Consider the following 14,030-nt stretch of genomic DNA (forward strand, 5'->3'; position numbering starts at 1 on the left):
TACCAATCTCATTTTGGGGGTATGCCTTAGAGACTGCCGCCCATATCCTTAATCTAGTCCCTAAAAAGAAGGTTGCCAAAACACCTCACGAGATGTGGACTGGAAAAGTTCCCAATCTAGACCACATCAAGATTTGGGGTTGTGAGGATTTTGTGAGACGCGAGACTCACGATAAGCTCGAACCCCGAAGCGAAAGGTGTATTTTCATTGGCTATCCACAAAAATCATTTGGCTACATCTTCTACAGACCCAGTGATAATGTGGTCTTTGTAGCAAGAAGAGGATTCTTTCTAGAGAGAGAATTCATGAGTCAAGGAGACAGTGGGAGGCAAATTGACCTTGAGGAACTTCAAGAGTCAAGTGATGAAGGAACCTCAAACCCTAGCCCTCAACCTGAGGAGGAAACTCCTGTTGAGTCGACTGAAGAATCTATACCTCTGAGGCGTTCCACCAGAGTTAGGAATGCACCTGAGCATTATTATGGTTTCCATATTACTACAAAAGGTGAGACACTTATCAATGATAACACACTAGTAAATCTAGATGAGCCTAACAGCTACACGGAAGCCATCACTACAACAAAATGAAGCTAATGCAACCTCGCTAAAAGGTTGCATTAGGCCTTTAAAATGTTACATAATGTCTAAAGCGACCTTTTACCAAAGGTTGCATTAGGTAAAGTTGCATTAGATCTAAAGCAACTTTTTTCTTTGAAAATGCAACCCTTTCTGAAATAGTTGCAAATCTTTTTTAGTTGCAACTTTTTTTAATGCAACCTTTGATATGTTAAAGCAACTTTTTTATACTCATATGCAAGTTTTTTTACACTTCGGGGTAACTCTTTTACACTTAGATGCAACTTTTTTTATAATCAACTGCAACATTTGTTATGTTTCTAGTAAATAATTGCAACCTTCCTATACTTTATATGCTACCTTTGTTACGTCTTTAATTGCAGAAAATGCAACCTTGTTTATAGTGAAATGCAACTTTATTTTTGTGACTTTTCTAACACCAATGCAACATCTTTTTTTCTAGTCATGTAGATGCTACATATATTTACTAAATTGCTACAATTATTAACTACTACTAAAATTACACCAGAATAATAATAGTATAAATATCTTATATAATTTTATGGTCTCCTTTGACATGTCTAAATTCAAAATAACAACCATAAATCAAAGTCAACATAAAGTTGTCAACTATAATCACAAAAAAAGTATTAAAAACATCCTAGACGTGTACTAAACATAGACGACAAATCATATTAGCAACTATCGACCTTCTCGAGGTTGTTCCATAAACTTTCGCATCATGGCTTCAATGCTTTCTTGTTGGTTTTTAATATCTATTCGCATAGCTTCTAATTAGACTTGTTTTTTTTCATGCTCCTCTTGAATATCTTTTCGCATTTCTTTCAACTTAATTTCCTTTGAATGATTTCATATCGAAATCATGTATAATGCATCACCGTCACCCACTTTTTTATCATTCTATTAGTAACGTCTCTACCACAAAGTCGACGATATCCATCATTCTCTTTGTTCATCACAATCATACAAGGATCTATGACATCACTTCCATCTTCCATAGGTTTTTAGTTCTTCATTTGTTCCTACAAGATTATTCAAAAATGAATAGGATAATATTACTAAAAAATATACCACTAAAAAGTTGTTTATATCTTAAAAAAAAACTGCATTTCAATGTAGGAAAAACATAATTTTGTTATGTAAAATACTGCCACTAGATGTCCAAAAAATTTCTATCAAAAGACTTTTTTAATGTAAAAAAAACTGCATTTTAACATCTAAAAAACTAAATTTTAACGTCTTTAAATTGGTGGAAGTGTTTTTTCTTGAACCTACATTTGTATAACTTATACGAATTTCCAATTGTCCTTAGAACCCAAGTTTTAGCATCATCAGGCACATCAAAATTTCCCTTAAAAAAGTTAGTAATTAGTAAAATAAAAGGAGAATAAAATGACATGGAAGAATAAAGCTACTCAAGATATCTAAATGAATAAAGTGATATATACACGGACATTGTTTCTTTGTTTTACCAAACGGGATATTTGAATATGATTAAATGACATTTTTACCCTTATGCTTGAAAATATTGTTAAACAACAAATGACTATTAGTTTTCTGCAGTTCAAAAAAAAAAAACAAAATGACTGTTAGTTGGGACTATAGACCTAGAATTTCATTTATAAATTTCATAAAGTGGAAATAAATAGTAATAATTAAAAACATTAAATCTCAATAACGTGATGCACAACAATATCAAAAGGTTAAAAAAAATCAGTTCACTGCAAATCAAATATAAGTTCGTAGTTCTAGCGAAATAAATTAAAAAAAATAATGGATTAATTTCACACCAAATCAGTACCCTTTTGTAGTTTTTTTAGAATAAATTAAAAAGGCAAAACTGTTTTTAAATTTGATAGAATGGAAAGAAAAAAGATAGCATGTTCAAAAATGTTAGAAAGGTTGGTTTTGTCAAGCATTCAGTATCCATCATTATTTTTTAAGCCTTCATTGAATCAGATAGCTTAAATTTCACCAATATCATAATCATACCATCTCCCCGTCACAACACAAGTTTCACTAATATGATTATATCCCCTTATTTTTAACCTAAACTGGATCAATTATAATCCTATATTTCTAAATCCTATATTTCTATAAATACATAAGTGTCATCAGTTCATGGAACTTTTACCTGCCTACCTATCAAGTCTCCTTAGCATGTGCAATATTCATGGTTCTTCTGCTTTGGGCATCAACTACCACACACTGTGTTTGAAACTTTCTGGTGTTGATGGTTCTAACGACTAAGGAAAATGCCAGAATAGTAACCAGAGAGAAGAATAACATAAGGTATGGGAGTTTAAAAGGAAATGCAAGTAAATAAATCTGAGCACATGTGATTTCAACGACAAATTGTAACTAAAGGTACAAATGTACACTCCCTAATATGAGATACCTTCATTTAGTGACTAGAGTACAAACAAGTTAACAAAATAGGAACCAAAATGTAGTCTAATGAGTGTTGAATTTGGTAGGCTAAAGTACTAGCTGGTATCTGAAAAAAATGGCTTTTGTCAAACTGTAAATCAACATAATAAATATATGGAATTGCAACCAAAATCAAGTTACATGCCTTATAATCATGTATGTTCTACTTAATCCTTCATCTGAAACTAGAGAGGGAAAGATTCAAGGTCAATACCTAGTTCGCGCAGACATCCTTGAGCACATACAAATTTATGAAACTGGCTATTCGAGAAGGGAAACCCACCTCTTGGAAACTACAGAAGATCAACAAGAGTTAGCGAGATTCATAGAGAAAAAAGTTTAATTGTTCTTCAGTTTGGTATTTGAGCCCTAATAATGGCAGGTCTTTAGTTTACAAGAAGTGTGAGATGATATGTGAAATTAGAAGAAAGAAATACCTTATTCGACAAGGAGATATTGAAGAGAGCGAGATCATAATAGTCGATCGACTGAGAGTCTAAGATGAGATGCTACGAGACAGTACAGATAGGCAACGAGCAGAGTAGAGAGAGGGCCAACCAGAAGGATTCACCGTGAAATCAAACTTTGTGTGGGAATTGGGGGAAAGTAAAAATCTTATTATTTTATTGACCAGAGGGAAAGTTAAATAATTTATATTTATTTAGAGGGAAACTAAATTAAAACTATCTAGTAGATAATTACATGAAGCTATGTTTGATGAAGGTAAAATTGATATTAGTTAGAAATTTTAGTTATCTAATAATTCTATAATAATATTAAACTCATTGTTTTGCTTTAATTATTATCTAAATATATATGATTCAAAAAATAAAATCTATTAGTCATGTAATTTATTATGTGTAATAGTATCTGATTTTTATACTTCTCTTTAAGATTGTAATTAAAAGTTGTAATTTTTAATAGATTTGTAACATTTTTAAAAATTTGCAATTTACAATAATATTTGTAACTTTTTAAAAAAAGGTTGCAATTTTCAATAAAATTTGCAACTTTTTAAAAACAAAGTTGCAATCTTTAATAAAATTTGCAACTTTTTTAAACAAAGTTGCATTAAATCTTTTAGTGCAACCTTTTTGTTAAACTAGATCTTTTTTTATAAACAAATGCAACTCTATCGAAAAGGTTGCATCAAAAAGGTCGCATTAGACACATTTTGTAGTAGTGCATGGCAGGCCCTGAGGCTATTAAATGGAAAGAGGCCACGGATAGCGAGATACAGTCCATGGATGACAATCAAGTTTGGAACTTGGTTGACAATGTACCTGATCGTAAGATAGTTGGGTGCAAATAGATCTTCAAGAAGAAGACCGACATGGATGGTAATGTACACACTTATAAGGCACGACTGGTTGCAAAGGGTTATTCTCAAACTCCGGGAGTTGATTATGATGAGACCTTTTCACCAGTGACCAAGATTAAGTCTATTAGGGTTCTGTTAGCCATTGCTGCATTTCATGACTATGAAATATGGCAAATGGATGTCAAAACTGCTTTCCTTAATGGAAAGTTGGCTGAGGATGTTTACATGAGTCAGCCAGAGGATTGTGTCAATACAGAGTACCCTAATAGAGTGTGTAAGCTTGAGAAATCCATTTATGGGTTAAAGCAAGCATCTCGCAGATGGAATCTTTGCTTTGATGTGAAAGTTAAGGAATTTGGCTTTTCTAGGAGTGAACATGAATCTTGTGTATATGTCAAGGCTAGTGGGAGCATAATCAGCTTTTTGGTACTGTATGTGGATGACATACTACTCATAGGAAATGACATCCCAACCCTGCAGGAAGTAAAGTCCTGGCTTGGGAAGTGTTTCGCTATGAAGGACCTTGGTGAAGCTGCCTATATCCTAGGGATAAGGATTTTGAGAAACAGGAGTAAAAGACTAATTGGGCTTAGTCAAAGCACCTATGTGGGCAAAGTGTTGAAAAGATTCAACATGCATAACTCCAAGAAAGGTGATTTACCCATCCAGAGTAACGCCAAATTAAGTAAGACACAAAGCCCTAGTACTGAGGTTGAGATAGCAGAAATGAGTCGAATACCTTATGCTTCAGCTGTAGGATCGATCATGTATGCTATGATGTGTACTCGACCTGATGTAGCCTTTGCTTTGAGCATGGTTAGCAGGTATCAGGGGAACCCTGGCAAGGTACACTGGATTGCGGTAAAGAATATCCTCAAGTACCTGCGAAGGACTGAGGACTGGGTCCTTACCCTTGGTGGGAGTGATGACTTGAGAGTTGTAGGGTACAGTGATGCTAGCTTCCAAACTGACAGAGATAATTTATGCTCTCAGTCGGGCTGGGTCTTTACCCTGAACGGAGGGGCAATTACTTGGAAAAGTTTCAAGCATTAGACAGTGGCTGATTCCACTTGTGAATTAGAGTATATAGCAGCAAACGAGGCAGCAAAGGAGGCTATATGGCTAAAGAACTTCATCGAAGACCTTGGAGTTGTACCAGCTATAAAGATGTATTAGCATAGTTTTTCAATGAATTGCATTGTAAGGACAAATTTTTCCGCAATAAAATAAATTTTGATTTTATATTATTTATTTATCCTTGCAATGGCGTATATGAAAAAATTGATGCTTGAATATTTCTATTATTAGCAATAATGGATTTGATTCTTAATTATATTATTTGTGGAAATGTATAGAATTTACCAAATAGGGAGAGTTTCTCATCACCCAAGTTTCAATTGGACAAAAACTTGGAATCACGCAACTTGATTGCACGATGAATGAGAAATTTCATATTTGGAAATTAGACTAATTCATTGACAAAGTGTCAAGTGAAGGACTAGGAGATCGAGTACACAAAGTTGCGTGTTGATCAAGTCCACCATAAGAGTAACAAAGATATTCATCATGATTTGCTAAAGGTTTAGTAAATATGACTTTACTTATAAGATTAAGTGTAAGTCTAAATTGATTGAAAAAGTTTAAATCAATAGCAGAACGAATAAGAAGAATCAAGTAGGCAGAAAGATAAAAGTTTCTCCATTCTAAGAAAAAGGGAGGGTACCTTTTAAGCTTTATGATAGTTCTTAATGATTAAGAACCATATCTCAATTGATCCTCTAAGTGAGTCTTAGTACAATTGTATGTCTAAGAAGAGGAATCAAGAATTGAAGAAATGGTTAAATCAAGAAGTCAATCATACTTCGTTCCAAAACAAGTCTTAGAGTTAAGATTATGAAATTGAGTGATAAGTATTAACAAGGTTTATGACATTCATCAAATGTGGAAAGTTGTGATGTCTTGGATAAGACAAAGAACAACTAGGACCGATTTATGAAGTGTTTTGATAAAAACTACACTAACTCTTGAATATTTGGTTGTCAAGAAATGTTTATTGACAAGACAATATTATATGTCAAGGAGTCAGTGGGAGTGTTAATCAAAATAAACCTTATGAATCATCACTAGCACACGAGTTGAGGTTTGCAACCTATCGTGTTGACACTATTTTGTTTCTGTGCCATTCCAATTGAGTTAATTATGCATGTGAGTTCCATGAGTTCTCATTTGAACGCATAAAAGGCAGGCACCTTGATCAATGGAAAGTACATTGATAGGAAAGGGTGAGCTGCTTCACTACTTGGAAGACATGGTGGGCAGAAGTGTTACCATAAGGCAAGAAGTCAAGATTAAGAAAGTTCGGTCCATATGAGTTTGAATTTGTCGTAAACTTTGGCTTTGAAAAATTCACATGTATAGGAACACATACACCATTAAAATCTAAGTGTCATAAGATTCCCTCCTTCATGAAAATGACTGTGAGGAATGCTTTCACTAAGAGAGATTTTAAAAAAGATAGTGACTGTGAACATTGGATTCTCGAATTCGATTATGGTTACGGTATCCCTTTCCATGATTCGAATTGTGAGATTTGGCAATTAGTCTGAATTGTTTAGACACACATATGAGCTATCTAAGGAAAAGGTGTATAAGCTTAGATAAAGGATTATCAAATCATTAGGTATTAGAAACATGAACTTAAGAAATTCAATAAGTATTGTTTTTCTGGAAGTTAAGCTGGTTTCTGAATACATGTCAAAGCTAGTGGGAGCATAAGTGTTATGTTTATAATAATTATCATGATAGTGGGAGCATAAATGTTATGATTGCATGATTATTATGGAAAGTATTGCAAGTTAGCAATATTAATCATAGAAAAACAAAAGTCATACTTAGCAAAGTTGTAAAGGTTGAATAGTTGTTTTGTTATAATTAAGGGAGAGAATATTATGCTTTAATTCAAATCTAAAGGCTTAGGTTGTGGAATGTTAATAATATTAGTAAAGGATCAATAGTGTGTTCTCCAATTTCGATTACGATTATGGCATTCCTCTTCATAGTTCGAATTTTGAGAACATAGCACATAAAATATTATAGCAGAAGATTGATAAAGTATCAAATCTTTATGTAAGACATTATGCATCGTGTCCCATACGCTTCGGGTATAGGATCGATTGCAAATGCTATAATATTTGACCATTCTAAAATTTTCCAAATGTCTAGCGCATTTAGAGGGAAAAGGGACAAGAATCGGTTTTGACTATGATAATTAAACAACTAACAAAGGACAATCCAAAGTTCGCCGAGGATTGGTCGCTTGTGGGTAGTTGGAAGTATAGTATTGGATGGACCATATCGACATTATTATAAATAGATAAGATTCTATTAAGAATAAGTTGTCATATGGAAAATATGGAAACGTGTCCATATTTGGAATTGAATATTGAAAATCTATGTCTAGATTAGAAACTTTTATGAAAAAGGATGTTCAAAGGAATGTACTTTGAGTGAGAGACATCATATCTAAGGAATTGTCATGTAACAATCTCCGATAGAGGACTTTGTAATATCATTGGCAATAGTCATTGTGACTTTTGTGCTATGAAATTACGAAAGGATCATTGCATAAAATGTTAGAATCTAGCATATTCCATAAGTAGCAAGAATTTGATATTCTTTCACTTGTGAAAAGGATTAGGAGTTGTGAAATGAGTATGATTGGAAATGTGTTTGTGTGATCTATTTCACAAAGTAAGAACCATAGGTAAACATTGTGTGCATGCTAGGAGCATGGGACAAGTGTAGTATTAATTCAAGTAAGAAGTTGATTACCCGAAACAACAAATAATGAGTAATCGATATGGTTATAAATAAAAGGTGTTTTATTTATACTCAAAGGTTTGAGTCCATATGGGATTAGTATTATTCTTGTGTTTCACTTTGCATGTTTTGACTTCCTGAATAATTTAATTGGTTTAGAACAGTCAAATTATTCGAACGGGCAACAGTCGTTCATATGTTAGAAGTAGGTATGAATGAAGACTGTCGTGAATTGGTGTGTGGATTGTCTAAAGAGCATTAGACATAAGCAAATGTTTGCTGCAATGTTCATGAGTGCTTATGAATATGATTTGAGCATTGGATTAAACCCACGCTCACTTGGATCACTCTATAAATTATATCATGAGTGATTGGTGAGATGATAACATCTTATATTCTTGAAACCGAGATGTGTGAGTTGTATCTTGCAAATCGGTTGCACATTGATAATATGTAAACGCACCAATAACTTGGTGTCATAAAACATATTGTTGTGTGTGATTCAGTGAGAGAGTGCAAGCGAGCATTGAATCAAAGTTTATCCGTTCCTTTTATCCAAAGAAGGATAAAAGCGATATCTTTGGGCCCCTCGATGATTTAGTGATGACAAACGTAAATGCTCGGCCGGGCTAGGGCTAATTAGATTTGTTCAATTAGTCAGTCGTCATAAATCGGAAATCGAGAAATAGTACAGAGAGAATGATTAGAAATCATGTCTTACGATATCTAGAATGGAGGAATATATGATTCCTTATCTAAAGGACACGCGTATCTGATAGGATCAGAGTTGACAGCGGCTTTGGAAAGCTACGATTGCAGATCAGGATCTGAAGTCATACACATAATAGTTATTAGACTTATCCAAGTGGGAGACTGTTGGATTAGTGTCTAAGTCCATAACTATTTTGGTATGTACTTGACCCAATGGTGCATGGTCCTTTTGGGTTGCCTTTTGGGTTCCCTTTCGAGATCATGGACAGGGAGGTGAAGCGTACTAAGCAAAGTCGCATCCCGATCGTGAAGGTGCGGTGGAACGCAAAGCGTGGGCCAGAATTCACGTGGGAACGCGAAGATCAAATGAAGCAAAAGTACCCTCACCTATTCTAGCATTCTCAAATCTAGCTTTCAAACAGAATTTCGGGACGAAATTCCCTCTAACGGGGGGATGATGTCACAACTGGAAATTTTGTGTCATGTAATCCTACACTCAAGCTAATGTGAATTAAAAGCTTAGGAACATGTGTAACACCTATGATTATGATTTCAAAAACTTCAAGTAAATGCATCATACAAGTACTACAAATAGTCATCAAACAATTGGAAACCCTAGAAGTTCTTGTTTAGGTACACCTTGGACTAGAACTTCCTTATTGGATCCAAATGGACTAATAAGCTTCCAATTTGACTATCAAGGGCTTAGAACCCTAATTGGGCTCTAATTGGACTCATACTAATTTATTTCAACATTTAGGGCCATGTTGGGCCTAGAATGAAATGAATTGAAAGCTTTGATCCATGAATACCCTAAACTAGTTCAACAAAAATGGAAAAAATCATACTATATTCTTTTATGAGAAAATTCACCCAAATTAACTCTAATATTGGGCTTAGGGGCAAAGGCCCAAATTCTTCCTTTTCCCTTTCAAATTCTCGGCCCAAGGCCCAAATCCAAGGAAGAGTTGACTTTCAAGTGACACCTCATAATTAACCAAAGGACTTCCATGCAAAATATCTCACATACCTCCATGCACATCACTTCAAAATCACTTCTCTTCTCTCCTCTCTCTCACTCTTGGCCGAAACACACACACACACACATTCACAAATCTCTCACAAATTCTCTCTAGATCACTCAAGAACATCCTTCCCTCTCCACTCAAAAATCTCGAGTTTTAGGAAGCATTCAAGAGGAAATTTCCACAAAATTCTTCATCTAAGGTAAGATTATGCTTGGATCTATGAATTAAATTCTTTGTTTTATCAAAATCCTTTCCTAATCTATGCAAAAATCGTGATCTTGCATCCTAGAACCATCTCAAACTCGAGATCTTCATCAAAGGGTGCTAAGGCCAAAAATTACATCATCTTTCTTCCATCTTTTCCTCAAAAACCGAAAGCTTCAAACAAGGTGAGCTTCATACCCCCTATTTTCTGTTTTTATGAGTTTTGTGGTGGGGGAGGGGGGGAATACAAGTGAAAGTGTAGATCTATATGTGTTTTGTATGCCTTGTATGATTTCCATGCTTACATGTATGCTTTTGTGTGCTAAAATGTTGGATCTAGCCATAAAACCCCTCAAAACCGAGATATATCTTATGTTAAATGATTTTTGCATCAAATATGTTTCTACATACAAAGTGTTTCAAGAAAAATGGCTAAGTAGTTTAGTAACAATTTTCTTTGGGCTAAAAACACAAATTTTGGGCCTAAAATGTGAAAATACAAAATTAAGGGTTCAAATTGAAATATCACGAATTCTGATGGATGAGGTGTGCCAAAACAGTTTCAATAAAACAATTTCTGGAAATTTAATCATTTAGAGGATTAAAAACATAAATTTCAAGCTTAATGGGCTAAAAATGACATTTTCGGCCCATTATGCGAGATTTTCTGTTTTGGAGGGCCAAAACTGTGTTTTTCTGTAAAACAGTGGACTATAAGTGTTCCAAGTCCTTTTTAAAGGTTTAAAATGCTTTTTAAATTTAAAAAGGACCAAAGTTGCAAAAATTTTACAATTTGGGCCAAAATTGTCAAAGTTGCGAAAAAGAAGGGTTATAACCGAGAAAACTACATTTTCAGGGACTTAAACTGTTTTCATTGAAAAATATGTTGAAAAATATTAATTTCAATAATTTTTGGTGTTAAAACGTCAAGAAAATTGATTTAAGGACCAAACCGGAAAGTGTTTAACTAAAGGGTTGAAAAAGTAAATTTTACAAACAATGAGGGGCTGAAAACAGAAAACTTTCAAGGCTAATTCAATACATGCAATTTGATCAAACAATGGTACCGCGACTATCGACGAAATACAATACACTACAATACCAAAATCGTTGTAAAACGAATTGGTTCGGTCTCGAACCAATGAAAATCCGAAACTACTAACATGGCGACACTACGATACATACAAATAACGTTTGGGAACTTAACTTACATACGAGTGTGCACAGACGTCTACGCACCATCTTTGGGCCCCAAAAGTGTAAAATCTTGTTTGTTGGGCCTAGCTAGCCCAATGACCTGATCTTAAGGCCCGAAGACATTTTTTTTCTACGAAGTGTTGGGTTTCACCGACTTGGCACAACGTAGAGGGACTTTCAATGGCTTGTATACCACTGGTCCCCAAGGGTCCTTTGGTATTGCTAGTAAAGTCTACATATTTTGCGAGGCGGGTCGGGGACCCCTCGTACACATTTTATCCCCAACCGGCTAATAGAGTCATCGAGGTCTTCGTGTCCTCTTTCTCTTCGGATGTGGGACGACACGTAGTCAGGGCGGCTGGATAACGTGATTAGTACAGACGACGCCTTCGGGATCGTTAGTATAGCTATAAACTGGGCGTTTGTGTAATGCGGGTTTGTAGTAATTAATCATGCTCAAAAATAATCCAACGTCGCCTGGGAATGAGACTACTATTTTCGTAATGGTTTCAACGCAACTTAATGGAACTCAAAAGATTAGGAAAACATCGGGTTTTCCTAGGTTTCTCAATACATATCGGATTCGAAATGCATACAATTTTAACGAACAATTTTTACAAGTATAGAAACAAACAAGCATACTTATGGATCTTCACAACATTTTCAAAAGCTTTTCTTTTCAGAAAATATCGGATTTTCTGGTGGTTTTCAAACAATACAAAACATTGGATTTCAAACACTACTTATGAACTCACCAACATTTCATATGTTGACGTTTTTCAAAATACTTGTATTCTCAGGGAACCAGTGAATCAAAGGAAATCATATTCAGTGATGGCTTGCAGTTTGTTTATGTACGAGTCGAACAATTTATTTTTGGGAATGTAATGTTTAAACAATGTATTCCATGTAAACGCTACTGGTTGTACTATATTAATGCATGGTGACGAATGTTGTTATGTTTCATATATATTCAATGTTATGGTATTCAATTGAGTCACAACAGCCCCCGGACGTTTCTGCCGCCTGGTTCGGGGGTGTGACAGGTTGGTATCAGAGCTTTGTTTATAGTGAACTAGCATGTCGAGCCACACATTGATATGCAACTATAAACCAAAAGAGGGACTAACATAACTCTGAACAAAACAAGTAAATAAAACACACCTGCTTGCATTAGGAATAAAGACCTAACGCCGAACCAAACACAACAATGCTGGCATCCCCGGTAATTCGGGACTGTACTTAGTGATACCAAGGAGTGAATGTAGCCTGATCAACTACATTCCCTCCAAAGTAAAACTAACACACGTCTTGATGAGAACGGGATAGCTAGGGAACCTAAAACTATACCCTTCTAGCACCAAAAAGAGAACGTCTGTTTAGTCTGCAATAGTGGAAGAGGCATAGGATGATATTAGTGAACTCTTACGTGTTTTGCTATGTGTTGCGAATCTATGATTGTATGCTAAAATGATAGAAGTACTTAAGTTCGTGCCATACACCTAGTCAGTAGGACCACGACCTCACGGAAACCACGTACACTCAACAACTTTCCGTTTCGTGACAAGAAGATGCCTCGCCGACCTACTCGCGGAAATCCCGAACCAACCCCGCCCGAAGTTGACACCACTGCTTTCCAGGCAGCCGTGTCTGCTGCGGTCACAGCAGCTATGGCACAACTTCACCGAGGGAACAACGGAGGAGGTAACGGGCAAGGATCCGGAAGTTCGAACAACGGGACGAATCAAGGACCCACTAAAACATGCACCTACAAGGACTTCACAAACGCTAAACCACGAACTTTCAACGGCACTGGAGGAGTGATCACTCTGAAGCGATGGATCGAGAAGGTAGAGTCGGTATTCGAGATATGCGAGTGCCCCAAGCAGATGAAGGTGAAGTTCGCGGCCTGTACTTTTGTGGACCAAGCACTCACTTGGTGGAACGGACACGTGGAAGCTATGACGCTCCCTGTCGCCAACTCTATCCCCTGGGCAGAAATGAAAGAAATGTTAATGGCTGAGTACTGCCCCCGAGGCGAAATACAAAAGATGGAGCAGGAATTATGGAACCTCACTGTGCAGAATGCGAACATCGATGCCTACATATCGAGATTTAGCGAACTATCTCTGTTGTGCCCGGGTATGATCACATCAGAAGGAAAGAAGATCGAACGATTCATCTGGGGACTGACACCTCCCATTCAGGGGAATGTGATAGCTGCAAACCCCGAAACGTTTGACAGTGCGAAGAGATTGGCAAAGAGGCTATATGATCATAACAACAAGAAGGGCGAGAAACCAGTGGAGACTGAGAAGAAGAAGGAGGGTGATGGTAAGAAAGGATGGAACAACAAGAGAAAGGGGCGTCAGGTCCCCGAGACCTCTAAAAGGCAGCAGACAGTGGCAGTTAACGCTGTCACCGCACCGGTTCCAGCCACACCTCATGCTCCAGCCTCAGCTGCTTCAAATGCTTCAAGACCCTATTCCGGTAATTCTCCCAAGTGCAATAAGTGCGGTTTCCATCACCATGGAGAATGTAAGGAGTTCCATTGCACCAGTTGCAACCAAAGGGGACACACTGCAAGGTTCTGCAGGATTTATCCTTCTCAGAATCAAAGTCAGGGAAACAATCAGAACAACAACAACAACAACCATCGCAATACCAACAACACCAATACCGGCGGCAACAATGCAGGGCCTAGCCACACCTGTTTTGGGTGTG

This window comes from Lactuca sativa, chromosome 3, assembly GCF_002870075.4.
Source record: "Lactuca sativa cultivar Salinas chromosome 3, Lsat_Salinas_v11, whole genome shotgun sequence".
NCBI lineage: Eukaryota > Viridiplantae > Streptophyta > Magnoliopsida > Asterales > Asteraceae > Lactuca > Lactuca sativa.